The 19,734-nt window shown below is 47.7% G+C and overlaps 1 long non-coding RNA gene across 3 annotated transcripts in view; it reads right to left on the minus strand.

The window, feature by feature from the left end:
• Positions 1-1,314: 1,314 nt before the first annotated feature.
• Positions 1,315-19,734, minus strand: part of LOC310849746 — a 62,214-nt gene continuing 43,794 nt past the window's right edge. For 2 of the 3 annotated variants that reach the window (XR_014567047.1, XR_014567048.1), the window contains exons 4-6: positions 3,712-3,835; positions 2,718-2,788; positions 1,315-1,547 (exon numbers count right to left, since the gene is read on the minus strand). This is a non-coding gene — a long non-coding RNA (uncharacterized lncRNA). Of the gene's footprint in view, positions 1,548-2,717; positions 2,789-3,711; positions 3,836-6,347; positions 6,441-19,734 lie in introns of all 3 variants that reach the window. The other variant, XR_014567046.1, reaches the window with a different exon arrangement.

Genomic DNA, 19,734 nt, shown 5'->3' on the forward strand with positions numbered 1-19,734 from the left:
ACACCTGATTGTCTCCATTTGTGCCTTCAATACTTCACCTTTAAGAAACTCCCTTCTCTTTTAGTATCTCTGACTATCTGATCTCATCCAGAGCACAGTTGAGACAAGCCTAGTTAGCTCAGTTGGCTAGAGCGTGGTGCTGGTAATGCCAAGGTTGCAGGTTCGATCCCCGTATATGAGACAGCTGCATATTCCTGCTTTGCAGTGGGTTGGACGAGATGATCCTCAGGGGTCCTTCCAACTCAACAATTCTGTGATTCTACTCAAGAATACATGGATAGAAATGAACCCTGTGTGTGCTCAGAAGGGCTCTTTTAAAGCCTGCAAAAGACATGGTGCCTCCAAGAGGTAGGTGCAGAGGGACTGATGTCTGGGGACCACAGCCAGCAGGGAACCCAGACTTGGAGCTTTCATGTTCTTTCTTTCAGAAGCCCATCTGTGTTCCCACTGGAAATGAAGTTATGAAGCAGAACCCCCACCCCTCTAGTGCATTGTTCTCGTCCTCAAGTTGTAACCCTTTGAATAACCACAATCTGCCTTTTGTTTTTTACTAGCAAGAAGTACAGATCTTTCCTGGGGTGCGTTTGTCTGCAATCAGGGGCTCCCTAGAAATGATCTTCTGCAATAAGTGTCCTAAGAGGATTCCCTGACCCCAAATAACAAATGCAAAATGTAACAACTGTTCAGTGAGGCTTAGGCAAGAAGAAGAGTTTGAACTTTATATCCCGCCTTTGACTCCCCTTAAGGAGTCTCAAAGCGGCTAACAATCTCCTTTCCCTTCCTCTCCCACAACAAACACTCTGTGAGGTGAGTGAGGCTGAGAGACTTCATAGAAGTGTGACTAGCCCAAGGTCACCCAGCGGCTGCATGTGGAGAAGCGAACCCAGTTCACCAGATTACGAGTCCACCGCTTTTAATCACTATACCAGAAGCTAAAGACTGGGCACTCAGTGAGAACTCACAGTATATTTAGATTAATGTAAAAATGTATCCATGTCTAGTTTGAACTCTCTTTGTGGCTTTAACAGATGTGTGTGTCTGGGAGAAATTCAACAGGTTAGGCTTTTCTTCTAGGAGATTCCATTCTGGAGAAAAGCTTCACTACCAGGTATCAAACTATCAGTGTGTACATAAAAGGGTATATCTTGGGGCCTGACAATACACCTAAAAGGGGGACACAACTTTGAATATGACATGAGGCATATGCATTTTTTTTGCAGAGCTTTTTCCTCTTTTCAGAGTATGTTGGAAGGTGCAGTATGTGGGTGCACCTCTGGATAAACAATCTTGTAGGTTCACATTCAAGACACCAAATGACAGGCCTGAAGACCACAATTTATTTGCAATTGCTGAATTTTGACAGGTTCCTTGAGGCAACTGGGGTGACTGCCCATGAAATCAGGGTTCAGGGCTAATGGAAGACAGGGGTGGAGTGGAGGTATCAAGCAGTGGAGGTGTGCCTTTGAGATCTTTTGGGGAACCTGCTGAGCATCTGGGTTGATTGCAATCTGCTTCTCAGTTTTCTTCAGCCATAGCCGCCTCTGCATCTGTGAGGAGAAAGTAGAAGGCATGTGATTCATTACTCTGAAAGATCAGCCCTCAGGAAGGCAGGAACTACACAATTAGAGAACTGAGAGGGACTTTGGAAGTCATTGAATCCAGTCCCTTTCATTACAAGCATCCCCAACTTGTGGCTTTCTAAAGAAAGTAGGGGCATTCTTGCTCTCTCAATCCCAAACACAAATCTGTTGGGATTGGGTCCATTGTCCCCCAGTTTTTACCATCAGGAATTGCCTCCTAACGTTCTACCAAAATCTACTTTCCTGCAACTTAAGCCACAAGACCCACTCCTCTCCTCTGGGGCAGCAAAAGATGATTCTTTGCCATCTTCCAATTGAGAGCCTTCCATGGATGTAAAGAGTGTTCTCCTCTCCTCTCCCCCTTCACTCTTCTATTCTCTAGGCTGAACCAACTATGTGTTGTATCCAATGTTAGTGCCAGTTCAAGTAGGCCCATTGAAATTAAAGAGCATGCCTAACATAGGTCCATTAATTCCAATGGCTCTAATCGGAATATAAATCAGTTGGATATGACTATAACCTTTCCTCTGAGGGCATGCTTCTCGGGTCTCTGCTCATCCTTATTGCCCTCCCCCCAACTCATTCTGAGTCCTCTATTGATTGCCTTCTCATCTTCCTAGAGCAGCATTCACCTTGTTTAATACTTTAGCAAATGATAGACATTCAGCAAGTCAGTAACTTCCCATCATGGATACTTCTTTGTTAGCAAAGTTACACCTGCTGAATTCTTGTCTGCTAGAATTCAAGGAACAGGAGCATCTGGCATGAACAGAACAGCCAAAACAGAAAGCCATCTTGACCAGGAAGTTGCCATCCTAGGTGTTCTCTCTCACTGCCCAAATCACATTTGAAAGGACAATTCTGCTGAAGCCCATAGAAAGGGTTGAAGCATGCAGTTGGCCTTAGTTGATGTTTAATGCCTGAAAAACTTTTCCCTGCTCTCCCATGTGCCCTCAAGACAAGATGTTAGCGAACCATGATCAAGACCATAAATGGTGCGGATCTCATTTCTCAGTGAAGAAGGACTTTTAAATATTTCATAGGAGGAAAAGGGAAAGCTGCCAAAGCATAGAGAGTATCCAAAAGGTTCATCATCCTTTTCCCCCCATCCCCCAGAATTTTCCGGTCCATACCAACCTCTTTTGCTTACATAACTTCCTGTGGGTTTCCAATGTTCGTCGTAACAAATACATTCCATTTTCCCCGCACTAGAAATAGAAAGAGATGCAGCTTAAGATCTGAGTATGCATCTCCAACACATATTAAAAATGACTGAACAGCTTCCTCCACCGCAACAACCATGCCTCTGAATCCTGGAATGATTGTTTGGATATCAGCTGAAACAGCTATCCTTAAAAATTATTTAGGGGAATTCAAGGCACTCAGAAAACAATAATGCACTGTATCCCATATTAGTCCTCCGCAGAGTAGACTGAATTTGCATCAATGGACGTGACTAAATAGATTCCATGAATCTAAGCCCACTATTTATAGTGTGTGTCCTTTGAGGTAGACGTAGGCTTACAGTGAAGACGTCGTAGACCATTGATGAGCAGAAAATTGGCATCCATCAATTTAGTTGGTTTGCAGGTGGTTTAGCCACAATCTTACATGGGTGCAGAGTGGTTGAATGTGCAATGGCACCAGCCTTCCTGAATGCACAAAGTGCCCTCCAGGTGTTTCACACTACAGCTCCAGCCAACTTGGCCAACAGTCAGAGGTGTTGTAGCATCCAAAGGGTACCAGGTTAGGAGCATGGAGCACACTAATAACATTAATCATAATGATAATAATAGAGAATGAAGAATAGCTTCCTGCTTTCAGCACACCTATGTGATGAACACAGAGTATTCCCGGAGCTTCACAAATCCCCACTATCTGCCTTTCCTTAGCTTTTAAACCAGGAGAGCCTCTCTACCCTTACCCTGCTGAGAAATTTCCAGAAGGCCAACTGGGTGCCCATTCTTGTGTCCCTGAACCTCCACCTTCTTTGAACTGCTCCTTGTGGGACTATGACCTTCCTTTGTTTAGGATTTTATGATCTGCTACACACCAGTCTGCCATGCCTCTCCAGGTACAAAGATGTCCTCACCAAGCATCTGAAAGGATTTCCTTTCCCTTTCATACATACGCATTTGGTGTACACCTCTGACGACCGCAGCCTCCGGCCATTGCACAGCTCATGAGTGCCAGAACAGACACCAAGATCACAAGATTCTTCATGATGAATGGAGAGGGAACTGGCTTTGAATCAACTGAAAGGAGAAGCGGGAGGAACTTGCAATTATATTTTTAGTGAACTCCAGAAAACATACAGTAAGCACAAAGCAATAGAGTCCACGAGAGCAATATCTGCAACAACATTTAGAGTCATATTACAAAGGATAATATCACAAAACATCTGAGGAAGTGAATCAGAATCATAGAAATGTAGAGGTAGAAGGGACCCCGAGGATCATCCAATCCTCTGCAATTCAGGAATCTCAACATAGGCACACTTGACAGATGATTTAGAGTAAGACTTAGAGCACATCTCTGACATGAGCGAATGTTCTTGAGCAGCATGTAGGCTATTTAGGAATGCCCTCCACTGTGCAGCTGGACCCATTGGAAGTTGTAGACAATGTCCATTCTTGTTCACGTAAGATGACCAACATGCTGTGTCAGATTTGTCTTTAGAAACTTACTCCTCAATCCACCCAATTCGGATAAATTAATCTTTCTGAGAATGCCACGTCCCATGTTTTGTCCAGCCAGCCAACCTTTCATCGAAAATCCAGTTGACTTCCATTGGCTGTCTATCTCTAGTAGTGTCATTGCCCCCCCCCCCAAGAGTCTTCAGGCCAGAGGGGAAACATTAGGGAACCCACCCACCCCTTTTTATTCTTTTATACTTAGAGAGTTTCTCAGTATACTCCTAAACAGGCAGCATCCCCTGAACAGGCCTGATGCTGTGCAACAGTCACCAACTGGCCTTAAAATACCTGGGCTGGATTGCCCCTCTTCAGATCTGAGCTGCAGGAAGAGTCAAAGCAACGTCTTATCTGCCGAAGTAACACACTAAGGGGTTGGCAAAAAGGATATCCCTTGTTTTTGGAGAGAATCCCAATCCTAATTTCTGCTGAAAACAGGGAACATTAGGGAACCCACCCCCCCTTTTGAATGTTTTTATTAAAGATTGCCTTGGGTTAGTACATACATTGTTTCATAATTTTTTCTTTAGAGATCAATGATATTCTTTCTGAGACTTTAACGTATAAAGTATAAGTTTGGGGGAGAAGAGCAGGGGGAAGAGATGGGGGGTTAGTGAACTTTCATTCTTTTACATAGTGCATGCACAAGGTTTTGGGTCAGCGTCACGTGGGTAGGTTCTCTTCCTTTTTTCATTTATTTCTTTTTTGTTGGAACTGAGAGGCATTGGGGGGCCTAGGGCATGGTTGATGGCCCCCTTCTTTAAAGAAGAGACAGTGGTACCTTGGTTTAAGAACAGTTTAGTTTATGAATAACTTGGATTGGGAACGCTGCAAACCCAGAAGTAGGTGTTTTGGTTTGTGAACTTCTCCTTGGTTTAAGAACATGTTCCACATCCTGTTGAGTGTGTTCCATTTGTAAATTGAGTCCCCCGCTGCTATGGGAAAGCATGCCTTGGTTTAAGAATGCTTTGGTTTAAGAACGGACTTCTGGAAAGGATTAAGTTCATAAACCAAGGTACCACTGTACTCACCCTCTTCTGGTGAATTCTCAGACAGGCATGCAGACAGAAATTGACTTGGTGCTTCCCAAAGCAAAAGGGACCATCTAAAACTATTAATTCAAGAGTATCAATAAAGGCAAACTTTAAAAAAGCATACATAACATATTTAAATAGAAAGATGTTTAAATAATATACTGTTAACAACTCCTTTAAAAACTATTATTTATACATAAAGTTACATGATAAAAACATTTTCAGTATAGAAGAAAGGGCACTAATAAACACATTGAGCATTTGAAAAGTGCCATAAAACCCAGCACTCCACTCAGGAGATTCTGGCCCAAATTTCCTCATCTCTCAGAGCATTTTTTCTGCAGTTTCTTTTTTCCAGGTATTTCTGGGGAACAGCCAGGACAGCACTGGGTTGAATCTAACTGCTGCAGGTCAAAAGAAAATGGGATTCTTACCAAGCTAGTGGTCTTTCACTCTTTCTCCAGGGATGAAAAGAAATTCGCTTTCAGAGAAGTTCAGAGATGTCTTGAGCAGAGGAACCCACCTTTGGCTGGTTTAAATAGCCAAATGATCAGTATCTTAATCTTAATCAAGATTAAGATGCTCATTGACATTTGGAACAAACACACTCGTTCCTCCAGGGACAAGCCGTTACAGAGCACAGGGAGTTACTTCCCCAAAGCATTTCACATTTCTCATTGCCTCGTTGGTTCTCCAATGAGAAGAGACGTTAAGTCGTGTAACTCTGTCCTTAAGTACAAGGTGGGGGTTAATATTCCACCACCAATTTATGATAGTTCAAATGCGGCATGAGGCACCCCTGATGTGAAGTGGGAGATTAGTGGGGAAGTGTGAGGATGATGTCAGGAGGTTATCAGCTGGTGGTTGGGACTTCCAATCCTGCCTTGGGGAGTTTCCCCTGCCCCTTTCCAAAAGCCCTTTGCTTCTCATTGAAGCTCAGCACTTGGGGCTTCCAAAGGGCCACCGATCAGCTGATAGTTGGTGCTCCAGAGACCCCTTTTGCCCTCACCCAGGCACCTTCGCACTTGCCCATACCTGACCTCAGATAGGATGTCAGGTGATTGGGAAGCTTGCCCAGAATTGTCTGATGGGCTGTTAGGCCTCCTTGAGGCTGAAGGTTCATCATCCTTGCCCTGGCACAATAATGTTTAGAAAAGAAACACATGTCAAAATACCCTGCAAAGTTTAACGTGAAGAAGTGGGAAAGAGGAAGATGTGGGAACACTCTGCAAAAAATATTAAGAAGGAATGCAGGATGAATGCTCCTTGTCATGTAACATCAACACAACATGCACATCAAATATGCTTAATAAAGGCCAGGTATGTCCAATCTCCATGTGAACTTTGTTGGAGGAAATTGGGAAGAAACCTCACTGAATGTTTCACCTGGAGGAGACCTCCCATCAAATTGTGAATGGCAGGTACCAAGGAGTCCATGTGGTGGCAAGAAGCTGTTTCCTCCAAGTCCTGCTTGTGGGCTTCCTGTAGGCATCTAACCAATCCCTGTTGGGAATCAGAGCCTGGACTGGTTGGAGCCATTGACGGATTAAGCAGTGCATTTTATGTCACTCAAGGCAAGTGAAGGGGAGCATGGAGGATAGCATAGATAAGCTGAAATATACATTCCAGCTTATCAATATTCTTCATTAACTGTGTTGCCCAGAACTAGACACCATGCAAGAGATCAACTTCATTGCCCTCCTCTGCACACATTCCAGCTTATCAACATTTTTCCTGAACTTCTTGAACTAAACACAGTGATCTAAGTGTGGTCTGAACAAGGAAAAATAGAGCTGTAGCACAATATACTCTAGGATCAATCAAGCATGTGTGTGTGTGTGTGTGTGTGTGTGTGTATCCCCAAATGGAAGCAAATAGATAATATCAAGTCAACATAAAACATTTCCCCTCCTCTCATAACAGAACAGGAGAGCAGGAGCATTAGCACCTGTGATGGCCTGGGAATCCGATTCAGAGGCTGAACCAGAGGAATCCCAGCCTGCACAGGAGTCCCCGCCTCCAGGGCCGGCTGAACTGGGGCAGGGCCTTGATTCTGAAGTGCCTGCACCTGTGCCGGATCCTCAGGAGCAGGCACCAGGTGAATCCACTCTGGCTCCAGAGGTGGTTGAGGACTCAGTGCCTACAGGTGAGTCTCCCCCTGGGCCCAGTAACCCTTCAGCCTCTTCTGAACTGCAGAGGCTCAGGGCAGAGAGGCGAAGGGAACTGGTTTCTCCCAGGAGGAGTGCTTGCCTTAAGGCCAGGAGAGGCGGGTCTCAGAGAAGATAAAGGCCAGTCAGCCCGGTCCCAGGTTGCGGGAGCAACGTTGTTGTTGAGTACCTGTTCCTGACCCTCCAGTGTTCCTGTCCCCGCCCGGCTTCCTGCTTCAGACCTTGCCCCGCTCCTTGTGAACTGTTTCCAGGCTAGTGACCCAGGACCGGACTTTGACTACACCAATGGTAACCTTCCCCCCGGGACCAGCACAGCAGCATATATACGGAAATCATACATGAATGAAAGGCAAAAATAAATGCACACAGGAATAAATGTCTGATTCAGATATCTGAAGATGCACATCAATGAGCAGCTGTTCAGAACCTTTGAATCTCCAGCTGATGAAAAACTCTGGGAGTATAGCCAGAGATAAGAGTGAGTAAGTCCGAGAGACAGGGAGTCTGACATGTGGGAGTTAACTTTTCTTGGTGAGGAATGCATTGAGGTTTTCTCCATACGAAATAATGGAAATCACTGGGCAGCTTGTTTTATAAACTGTTTCTCAGGAGCAGATCACTTTCACATAGTAGGACTTGCATGTACAAGTACAGAAATAGGAGCTGGACCTCAGCCGAAGACCAGGAGGGGATGATGGAAGCCAAATTGTCTTGATGGTTTCCAATAGAGATTCTTATCTATGTGATTCAGAAGTCTCTAAAGTAAAGTCCCACTATATAGCGTTAAAGGATAATGACCTTTCTTCACCCCACAGCAAATAACAGTCTGTGGGTAATCTTTTCTAAGACTGCAATGTTACTAATGTTCTTATACCATGTTTGCAAGGATAGATTGTCCAAAAGTTCCTATTGTTGTACTACTGTTTGCCTGACAGCAGCCAGTAAGGATGCTAGAAGTTCCTTTGAATGGAAGCTCTTGTCTGAGTCCAGAAATAAAGGTAGTATTGATTGATCTAACAGATACCTGATTATCATGTTGCACTGTTATATCAAAGCATCACTGTAAGCCAAAGACAGAATAGCAAATAAGAAGCTGTCCTCTTAAATTAAGATATATAATACATAATTCCCTCCATTGTTTCAAATCCAGGATTGTGATGCAGCACTACAAATCTTCCAATGGCAATGGCTGTCTTAAATTTTTAATATCTATAAGAAGACCTAATTCCCTCCATTGTTTCAGCACGTCCAGGAAATGAATATTCCTCTTAAATCCTATGTCAGACAGTGTATCCATGCCAGAGGCATGATTTTTAGTCTTAGCCACATACCCATTGATGAGGCTGTGGATTTTGTGTAGATAAGGACAGGACTGCAGGATGTGTTTCAGGGGCTGTGTGTCTAGGCATTCAGGCTATGCTATCAGATCCTTCAAGTGTCCCAATTTAATCAGGACATCCTGAATTGACAGAAGCTGCTCCGGCTTCTGATCCCAATCTGGGATGTCCTGATTTTCCCAGAGGCCACTCTAAGCTGTGCTGCATCTCAAAATGTGTCACTGGCTGGAGCGATCTTCCTGGAGGCTGCTCTAGGCTATGGGAAAGGAAGAGGTCAACAGCAAGTAAGGGGCAAGCGATGGAGATGGGGGTGCAGTGGGGCGGTGCCCTGAATTTTTGTCACAAAATGTTGGAGGGTGTGCGCTAACAACAACCAAGAAATACGTCAATGGGTCCAATATACATTCCTTTGGGGGGCTTTCTCCAATGTGCACATTCATATTTGTGAGATGGACGATGGAGAAGAAAATGATTGGGGAGCTGTGCATTATGCAATTCTGACATGGATATAGGAAACAGTCAGGATATAGGAAACAGTGAAGAAAGAGAACAGAAGACCACACAGCCTTGGCAAGGTGCGCCCTGTTCTCCACGTCAGCACAAGATGACTAATTGCCTTCCCTAAGGGCACTTGGTCTTAGTCCAGAAAGAGGTAGCATCACCCAACAGAGCTGAAGAAGAGCTATATAAAGAAAGCAGAGAGCACCATCCTGGGCACAGCAGAGACCAAAGGCAACTCTTCCTTGCCTCTATTTTTTTTGGCCAACTCAAGGAGGACACTCCAATTCTGACGCACCATGAAGTCGTATCTCATCCTGCTAGCTGCAATGCTGCTGGTTTCGACGCTGAGTGGTTCAGATGGTGAAGATAAACTGGGCCGCGTAGTAAGTAATGTTAAATGTTTGTGGGTGTCTGTATGTGGGATGGTATGTGGGTGTGAATTGGCTCCTTGCTGTATATGGCGAAGATGTGTTCTGTTGCTTGTTCTAAAATGAAACAAATGGGTTGTGAGTAGAAGATGAGAGCCTGGGTTGTTTCCAATGGTGGCCTACTCAGAGCAGACCCATTGAAATGAATGGGCACAACTAACAGGCCCAGGGGGGAAACAACCCCAATTGTGCATGAGTTGAACTTAGTACAAAGTTCTGAAGTAAAAAAGGGGAGGGAGGGAGGAGAAAATGCATTGTGTCTGATGTTGGTCCTACACATTAGAACATATGAAGAACCAATGACTCATCTAATCTAGCATCCTGTTCTTCCCATAAAGCAGGAGCCAAGCACAAGAGCAGTCTCCTCTCCTGCAGGTTCCATCAATTGGGTTAGGGCTGCCATATTCCCCAAAGTGAAAGTTGCCATGCGGAGTTCCCAGAAATTTTAGTCAATTTGGCGAAATCCACCCGGATGTCATTTTGCCAGTCTAATTCCCTGGAAAACTTGGATATGTGGCAGTCCTAATTTGGATGCATTTCAGCCTCTGACTGTGGACGTAAAGCAGAGTCATCCTGACTAGTAGCCATCAGAGTAGACTCACTACAGTTAATGAGCATGGTTAACTTAGAACCTTTAATTTCCATGGGTTTCCTCTGAGCAGGACTTAGCTAGATTGCAACTCTTTGTCTAATGCTTCAGTTACAAGAGCTGGTTAATTTGTAACTCAGAAATCCTGGCGGAGGGGGGGGATAAAGGGAGCCAAAGTATCATCTAGTCCTGTCCCCTTCAATGCAGGAATCACAGCTCCCAAATCCCTAGCAGATGGCCATCCAACCTCTGCTTAAAAACCTCCAAGGAAGGTGAGTCCACCACCTTCTGAGGTTGTCCATTCTATTCTCAAACAGCTCTGACTATTAGGAAGCTCTTCCTGGCGTTTAATTGGAATCTCCTTTCTTGCCTTTGGAATCCACCGGTTCGAGTCCCACTCGCTGGAGCAGCAGAAAACAAGACTGATCCTTCTTCCATGTGACATCCTGTCAAGAGGTCCATCCCACACAATGTCAGAATCAGGCCAGCACCCTCCAATTGGCAGGCGTCTCCTCTATTGTCATTTCTGTGCCCGCTACAGATGTTCTACATCCTAAAAACTTTGTCTCTCTTGGATTTTCCATTGCTTTCATGGGTGTGCTATTGCTCTTTTAAAACTGCTTTTATGTTTCATATATATGGTATTATATTGTAAGTCACTTTGGGAAGTGCTTCACTAATAATAGTAGTAAAGGTAAAGTAAAGGGACCCCTGACCATTAATAATAATATTATAATAATTTATTATTTATACCCCGCCCATCTGTCACTCTGCCCCAGACACTCTGGGCGGCTTCCAAAAAAATATTAGAATACTGTAATACATCAAACATTAAAAGCTTCCCTAAACAGTCGTGGACGACTCTGGGGTTGCAGCGCTCATCTCACTTTATTGACCTAGGGAGCCGGTGTACAGCTTCTGGGTCATGTGGCCAGCATGACTAAGACGCTTCTGGAAAACTAGAGCGGCATACAGAAACATCGTTTACCTTCCCACCAGAGCGGTACCTATTTATCTACAGTGGTACCTCAGGTTACATATGCTTCAGGTTACAGACTCTGCTAACCCAGAAATATTACCTCGGGTTAAGAACTTTGCTTCAGGATGAGAACAGAAATCGTGCGGCAGCGGCACGGTGGCAGCAGGAGGCCCCATTAGCTAAAGTGGTACCTCAGGTTAAGAACAGTTTCAGGTTAAGAACGGACCTCCAGACCAAATTAAGTTTTTAACCCGAGGTACCACTGTACTTCTCCTAGCAGTTCGAAAGCACGTCAAAGTGCAAGTAGATAAATAGGTACTGCTCCGACGGGAAAGTAAACAGCGTTTCCGTGCGCTGCTCTGTTTCACCAAAAGCAACTTAGTCATGCTGGCCACATGACCTGGAAGCTGTACGCCAGCTCCCTCGGCCAATAATGCGAGATGAGCGCCGCAACCCCAGAGTCGGTCACAACTGGACCTAACGGTCAGGGGTCCCTTTACCTAAAAATGTTTTAACAAACAAGTAACATTGTAGTGGGAAGCGGGTGGCGCTTTGGGTTAAACCACAGAGCCTAGGTGTCAGGGGTTCAGAAGGAGAGACACAGGAGGGGGAGCAAATGGAGAGTGAGGAGGAGGAGTACGAGGGGGGCGCAGGCAGTGACAGTGGCCAGAGTTATTCCACAAGCCTCTCTAGCGAATCGGAGGACTCACAGAAGGGAGCGTCAGTGGCCAGAGCGAAGGGGGCTCCAGGGGGGAAGCCCCAGGAGGAAGGGGCCAGCGGGGAGTCCCTGAGCAGCAGTTGGAGATCAGGACCAGCGTCTCCACCAGAGCGCAGTGGGGAGGGGGAGTCCCAGGAGTCGGGACCAGTGTCCTCACCACCAGAGGGAGGAGAGGAGTCAGGTTTGGCAACGCCCACATCAGGAAGCAGGGAAACGGTCAGAAGGAAAGTCACCGGCTGGGCGCGCGCGCCAAGTTCAAATGTACAGGAGCGCGGCACAGCAGGGAGCCCGGGAAGGGAGCCAGGTCCTAAAGCCCGCCGGAGGGAGGGGCAAGACTCAGGAGGCTCAGCGTCAGAGGAGTCCAGGAAGGAGGGAACCCCAGAGGGCAGAAGGACCCAGCGAAGGAAAGAACAGCGCAAGAGGTGGAGCCGGGCTAGAATCTTAAACTGGTGTGGGTGGAGCAGTGAGTCAGAGGGGACTTAGCCGGTACCAGCGTCAACTGACCTGCTGGCGACGGTGAGGAAGGGTCGCATCTTTACCAAGTTGGATCTGCGTGGAGCGTACAATCTCATTCGCGTGAGGGAAGGTGACGAGTGGAAAACGGCCATGTTTACGCCGCTGGGCACCTATGAATATAGAGTTATGCCTTTTGGATTACAAAATGGCTCCCACTGTTTTCAAGCATTCATGCATCATGTCTTGGCGGGTCTTCTCTACAAGAAGTGCGTCTGCTTCCTGGACGACATCCTCATCTTCTCGGAGTCGCCGGAGGCTCACGAGAGAGATGTCAGGGAAGTCCTGCAGCGGCTGCGGGAGCACCGGCTTTACGCCAAGCTGGAGAAGTGCCAGTTCGACAAGACGGAGGTGGACTTCCTGGGCTACAAACTGTCCGACAAGGGACTCGCCATGGACAGTACCAAGGTACGGGCAGTGCTGGACTGGAAGAGCCCACGCAATCGAAAGGAAGTCCAGAGGTTTGTCGGCTTTGCCAACTTTTATCGCAAGTTCATCAAGGGTTTCGCCATGCAGACAGCGGCCATCACTGACACCCTCAGTTCCAAGAAGAAGAAGTTCATCTGGACGGAGCAGGCAGAGCAGTCCTTTCAGAAGCTCAAGCACCTCTTCGCGTCCGAGGAACACCTGCTACACGTGAACCCCAGCAGGCCCATGAGAGTGGAGACGGACGCGTCAGACAGGGCCGTGGGGGCCGTCCTGTTGCAGCAAACCCACCAGGGGGACTGGAGGCCGTGCGCTTTCTACTCCAGGAAACTCAGCAAGTCGGAGCAGAACTACACCATCTGGGACAGGGAGTTACTGGCCATACATGCAGCCTTCAAGGCGTGGCGGCATTTCCTCGTCGGGGCCAAACACACGGGGCAGGTCTGTACAGACCATAAGAACTTGGAGTACTGGCGCACGGCGAGGTTCCTGAACCAGAGACACATCCGCTGGGCAGAGTTCTTTGCAGATTTCGACTTCAGGATAGAATACATCCCTGGAAACAACAACATCATGGCGGACGCGCTGTCCAGGAAACCGCAGTATCTCGAAGAAGAGGCGCCGGCGGCGGCCAAGCATATTTTCGCACCAAAGGCGTGGGCATGTGCGTCAGCCACGGTGGACCTGGACGCGGTGCGTCGCGCGCTGCAGACGGACTCCTTCGCGCGAGCCAAGATGGAGGAGGTGCGTAGCGGAACGGCGAGGGATGACGACTTCCAAATACGCGACGGCCTGCTCATCCGCAAAGGAGCCCTCTACGTGCCGGGAGACAACCTCCGCGCGAGGGTCCTGCAACAGCTGCACGACGCGCCCAGCGCGGGACACTTCGGCAAGGAGAAGACGGTGGACCTAGTGGCCAGAGACTTTTGGTGGCCCAAGATGAGGGGGGATGTCGCGGAATACGTCAGGAGGTGCGACACCTGCCAAAGGGCCAAACCAGTACACCAGCCGCCGGCGGGCCTCTTGGAACCGCTACAGACACCGTTCGAGCCGTGGGAGAGGGTGGCCCTGGACTTTGTCACGGATCTGCCCAGCTCGAGAGGCAAGACGGCAGTACTCGTGGTAGTAGACTTGTTCACCAAGATGGCCCACTTCATTCCTTGCGCGAAGGTGGCCACAGCCTAGCAGACCGCCAAGCTGTTTATAGACCACGTGTTCAAGGTGCACGGCCTACCACGGTCCATCCTGTCCGACAGGGGGCGCCAGTTCATATCCAACTTCTGGCAAAAGCTGATGGGTTTCCGGAACGTCAAGGTCAGCCTGGCGTCGGTGCGACACCCGCAGACTAACGGACAGGCGGAGAGAGTCAACGCCATCATGCAGCAGTACCTGAGATGCTACGCGAACCAGCAGCCCTCGACCTGGGTGGACTACCTACCGCTAGCCAAGTTTGCCTACAACAACACGAAACACGTGTCTATGGGGGTGACACCGTTTTTCGCCAACAATGGGCGGCATCCCAGATCCTTCCCGGGTTTGGAGAAAGGGAGGGAGGGGGAGCCGCAGGGAGCAGAGGCCGTGGCAGCGGAGTTGCAGGAGATCCACGAGCAGCTCAGGAGGCAGTTAGAGATGGCGAAACAGGCTTACAAAGTGCAGGCAGACCGACACAGGAGGGTTGGGGAAGATATCCGGGTAGGAGACTGGGTCTGGTTAGCAGCCCAGGCAGTTCCGGCCAGATCGTTGGCCAAGAAGAAGCTCGGGCACAAGCAGCTAGGGCCTTACCAAGTAGAGGCGCAGATCAACCCAGTGGCCTTCCGTTTAACACTCCCGGAGGGGTCCAGAATGCACCCGGTCTTTCATAGATCAGTGCTCACACCCTACAAAGAGCCCCACAGGTTTCAGGCACCAGGGACAGCGCCAGACCCGCTCAGGGAAGCGCCAAAAAAGGGGGGGTCGCCGAGAAGGGGGCCACTCAACGAAGCCACTGAGATTTTAGACTCAAGGTGGGGGGAGGACGGGATTGAATATCTTCTCGCCACAGAGGACACCCCGGCCAGCGCCAACAGGTGGGTGCCGGATTACGCATTGGAGGAGCAGTTGCTCAAGGAAGAATTCCATACACTTTTCCCGCACAAGCCTATGCCGGCGGGCTTTTTCGATGATTGTCTGTTCACACCCACACTCTCGGCCAGCACTTTCCGGGGTTTCTCATCAGCGGAGGACTCGGTTCCGGGAGGCAGCTCCCCAGAGGGCTCGCTCTCAGGGTTTGGCACGGGGGGATCTTATTGGTGGGAGGATCAACCCGAAGTGGGATGGCGCAGAGACGTGCCGGAGGGACCCTGCGAAGTGGCGGCACCTCAGGCGACAGGGGGAGAAGGGGTTGTGAGTGATTTGGGGGTGGCCTCAGATTTCGAACACACCGCCCAGGAGATGGAAGCGGAGGGAATCGCAGTAGACGAGCCCATGGAGGACTTTCCGGACTTCTCACGATGGCTGCACGCCTCGGGGGACGAACTGTATCCTGAACTCACCCCGACAACTCTAGAGCACCCGGAACCCGCACCTGAAGAGGGGGAGGGGGGAAGGGGGGGCTTCGAGGGGGGGATGGATGTCAGGGGTTCAGAAGGAGAGACACAGGAGGGGGAGCAAATGGAGAGTGAGGAGGAGGAGTACGAGGGGGGCGCAGGCAGTGACAGTGGCCAGAGTTATTCCACAAGCCTCTCTAGCGAATCGGAGGACTCACAGAAGGGAGCGCCGGTGGCCAGAGCGAAGGGGGCTCCAGGGGGGAAGCCCCAGGAGGAAGGGGCTAGCGGGGAGTCCCTGAGCAGCAGTTGGAAATCAGGACCAGCGTCTCCACCAGAGCGCAGTGGGGAGGGGGAGTCCCAGGAGTCGGGACCAGTGTCCTCACCACCAGAGGGAGGAGAGGAGTCAGGTTTGGCAACGCCCACATCAGGAAGCGGGGAAACGGTCAGAAGGAAAGTCACCGGCTGGGCGCGCGCGCCAAGTTCAAATGTACAGGAGCGCGGCACAGCGGGGAGCCCGGGAAGGGAGCCAGGTCCTAAAGCCCGCCGGAGGGAGGGGCAAGACTCAGGAGGCTCAGCGTCAGAGGAGTCCAGGAAGGAGGGAACCCCAGAGGGCAGAAGGACCCAGCGAAGGAAAGAACAGCGTAAGAGGTGGAGCCGGGCTAGAATCTTAAACTTTTGTGGGTGGAGCAGTGAGTCAGAGGGGACTTAGCCGGTCTAGCGTCAAGACGTGGGTCTGCGCGCCCAGAGCTTGGAAATGGAAACTAAACTTTAATAAAGACTTTTGTATATAACATCCACTGGGCGTTGGTCCTCTGTGAGCTGGGACCTAGCGGCAGTCCTGACACTAGGACTTGCCGATCAGAAGGTCTTTGAATCCCCGTGATGGGGTGAGCTCCCATTGCTCAGTTCCTGCTCCTGACCACCTAGCAGTTTGAAAGCACGTCCCTTTACCTTTACCTAACATTGTAGAATGACATATCTACTATTGTTCTAATAGGCAAAAATAATGTTAAATAGGTCAGTGTAGATCCATCCTTGGATAAATTTCTCTTCCTCTCCCTCTCTCTGACCAGGGCAATGACAAAAACGTCTTCAAGCGCAAAGTGGTCTATATGAAAGACAGGATCAAGTCTGCGGCCCAAGCAGAAATCCTAGGAAAAGCTATCAAAAGCAGTTTGTTTCCTGATGACTCCGATGATGATGATGGTGAGGACCTAGACAACCTTATTATAGAAATTAGAAGAAGTAATACTAAATGTACTCTCCCTCCCTCTCTCTCTCTCTGTGTGTGCGCAGTCTTATTTTTATTTTATCAGGGCAAATGGCCACTATCCAGTCAAACTATTTGGGCTAAACGGGTTTACTTCCTCATTGACCATGCAGCTCTTCTGAGCATGCTCAATGCTCTAAGGCCACACCTGCACACCGTTAGCTATCCTATGGGTATGATTATCAGTGAATACAACCCAACGGACAATCTCTGAGTAGGAATAGCAAGAGACATATATCATATATGGTTTCACATGTTTCACCCCCGTGTATTATTTTTTGGAACTCCCAATAAATCATCCATGGTCCTGGTGAAAATCAATTTGGCTTTTTCTAATATTTTTTTTGAGATCTCTTGCTTGGGCTTTTTCCGGGGTGACTCTCCCCCACCCCCATGTGTGGAATGCTCTCCCCAGGGAGGCATGTCTGGCATAATCTTTACCTGTTTTTTTTTTTGATGCCAGGCAAAAACATTTGGCTTCTTAAGGGTGGCATTGTGACCTGTTTCAGTGGGGAGAGATCTGGGAAGCTGTATTTTTTGTTTAAATTGGATCTTCCAGATTGTTTTTAATGTACGCCACTTTGGGTCACCCTGCAAGAAAAACAAATACTGCATTTTTCGCCCTATAGGACGCACTTTTTCCCCTCCAAAAATGAAGGGGAAATCTGGTTGCGTCCTATGGGGTGAATGCAGGCTTTCGCTGAAGCTTGGAGAGTGAGAGGGGTCGGTGCGCACCGACCCCTCTCGCTCTCCAGGCTTCAGGAACACATCCGCAACTTAAGCAGCCCTGCGGGAGTTCCCGCAGGGCTGTCTAGGCTGCAGATAGCAGCTTGCTTCCCGGAGCGCCGGGCGCCTGGAAAGCAGAGCTCCTGGCGCTCCGGGAACACATACGCAGCCTAGGCAGCCCTGCAGGAGGTCCCACAGGGCTCCCCACGCTGCAGATAGCACCCTGCCGCCCGGCGCGAGGGGCGCCCTGAAGCAGAGCGCCCCGCATACCGGACAGACATCCGCAGCGTGGTGAGCCCTGCGGGGGTTTCCGCAGGGCACCCTACACTGCGGATAGCAGCCTGCCACCCGGCGCGAGGGTCGCCCTGAAGCAGAGCGCCCCGCCCGCCCGCCAGACATCGGCCAGCCCCACAAGCTCGGGGGACAGCAAGGAGGCGCAGCGCCGCCATCCTGCTGTTCCTCGACCTGGTTCGGTTTCCCTGACCTGGTTTGGGGGGGGGGATTTTTCCCCCTTTATTTCCCCCTCAAAAAACTAGGTGCGTCCTATGGGACGAAAAATACGGTAACACATGACCGTTGTGGTTTAATTAAATTTATTAATTGCTTGTTAGGGGGAAAAAGAGATCTCCAAGTGACTTGCTACATGCCTGCATTGCAGGAACTTAGACTAGATAACCCATTGGATCCCCACTGTACGGTTCTATGATATCATGAACATTTTAAACAGCATGTGGTTAAGGTGTGTGTGTCTGTGTGTGTGGTGCCTATTTCATTTGTTGGACCCATGGCCATGAGTAAGTAGCTCCAGAGCCAATTGTAGGCGGAGCCCTTCCTCTACACAGATGCAAGGGCAAAAGATCGGAGGAAGGGAGAGGACTGGCAGTGCCATCCCTTGGGTCAGTTAAAATTAAGAAGCTGGCAGGTGAGGTTGATTGAGGTTATGGGGCACTGTGCCTCATTCGTCCTGAGGCATTAGCCCATTCCTGTGCATAGCTTTGGGTACAGCTCAAAGCAGTCCCTTCCCCCCATCTACTCCTCTGACCTTCGCAATGCAATTCAGTTTTTAAAATACTTCTTTATTATTTTGCACAATACTTAAATTATCATCACATATACCATAAATGAAATCAAATTCTAAATAAAAAGAAAAAGGGAAATGGAAAGGGGGGGAAGGAAAAAAGGAAAGAAATGGGAAATGGGGAAATGGGAAAAAATGAAAACAAAGCATTTTAATTCCATATTATGTCCATATTTTGGGATTATGTAAATCCCTTGACTTCCTTCCATTCCCTCCCCTGGTTCTTTTGTAATTTTTTATATTATACATGTCTATAATTTTCTTATCATTAATTTTTCTGATTTTGTACAAGCGTTTTCTAAAACCCTACTATTGTATTTATTTTCTTACAATGCTTTAGTAAATATGCAATAAACATTTTTTATAATTGTTGTCTTCTTGATTTCGTAGTCTTCCAGTTAATCTAGCCCCTTCAGCATATTCCATTAATTTACGTTGCCTGTCTTCTTTAGTTGGGGCTTGTTCTTCTTTCCACTGTTGGGCTATCAATGTCCGTGCAGCTGTTGTTGCATACATAAACAAACTTTTGTGTTCTTTTGGTATATCCATTCCAATTATATCTATTAAGAAAGCTTCCGGGGGCTTTTACGAAGGTTATTTTTAACATTTTTTTCAACTCATAAATCATTTCCCCCAAACTTATCATAATCTTACATTTACACTACATATGGAAGAATGAACCTTCTACTTCTTTACACTTCCAACACTTATTATCTTTTGTTTTGTACATTTTTGATAATTTAACTGGAGTTGAATACCATATATACATCATTTCACCATACATGCAGTAAATTTTATATCATTTTTCCATAGTCTTTTCCAGTCCTCCATTTGTATATTATGTCCCATGTCTTTTGCCCATTTTATCATTACACATTTGACCTCCTCATCCTTTGTTTCCCATTCCAACAAAATAATCTGCATTTTTTATAGTAATTTATATTCACTATCTAGTATTTCTCTGTTGAATCTTGAAATTTTGTATGTAAATCCTTTCTTTTTATCATTTTAAAATATTTAATTTAATTGAAAATATTGTAGCCAGTCTGTTACCTTTTCTTTTAATCATTATATTCTTTTAATTTTAATTTATTGTCCAATTCCATTAAAAGCTCTCAATATGTTACCCAATTGGATTTTATATTTACTTTTCTCAATGCTATTGCTTC

This window comes from Podarcis gaigeae (genome assembly GCF_964106915.1).
Source record: "Podarcis gaigeae genome assembly, chromosome: 8".
Lineage (NCBI taxonomy): Eukaryota > Metazoa > Chordata > Lepidosauria > Squamata > Lacertidae > Podarcis > Podarcis gaigeae.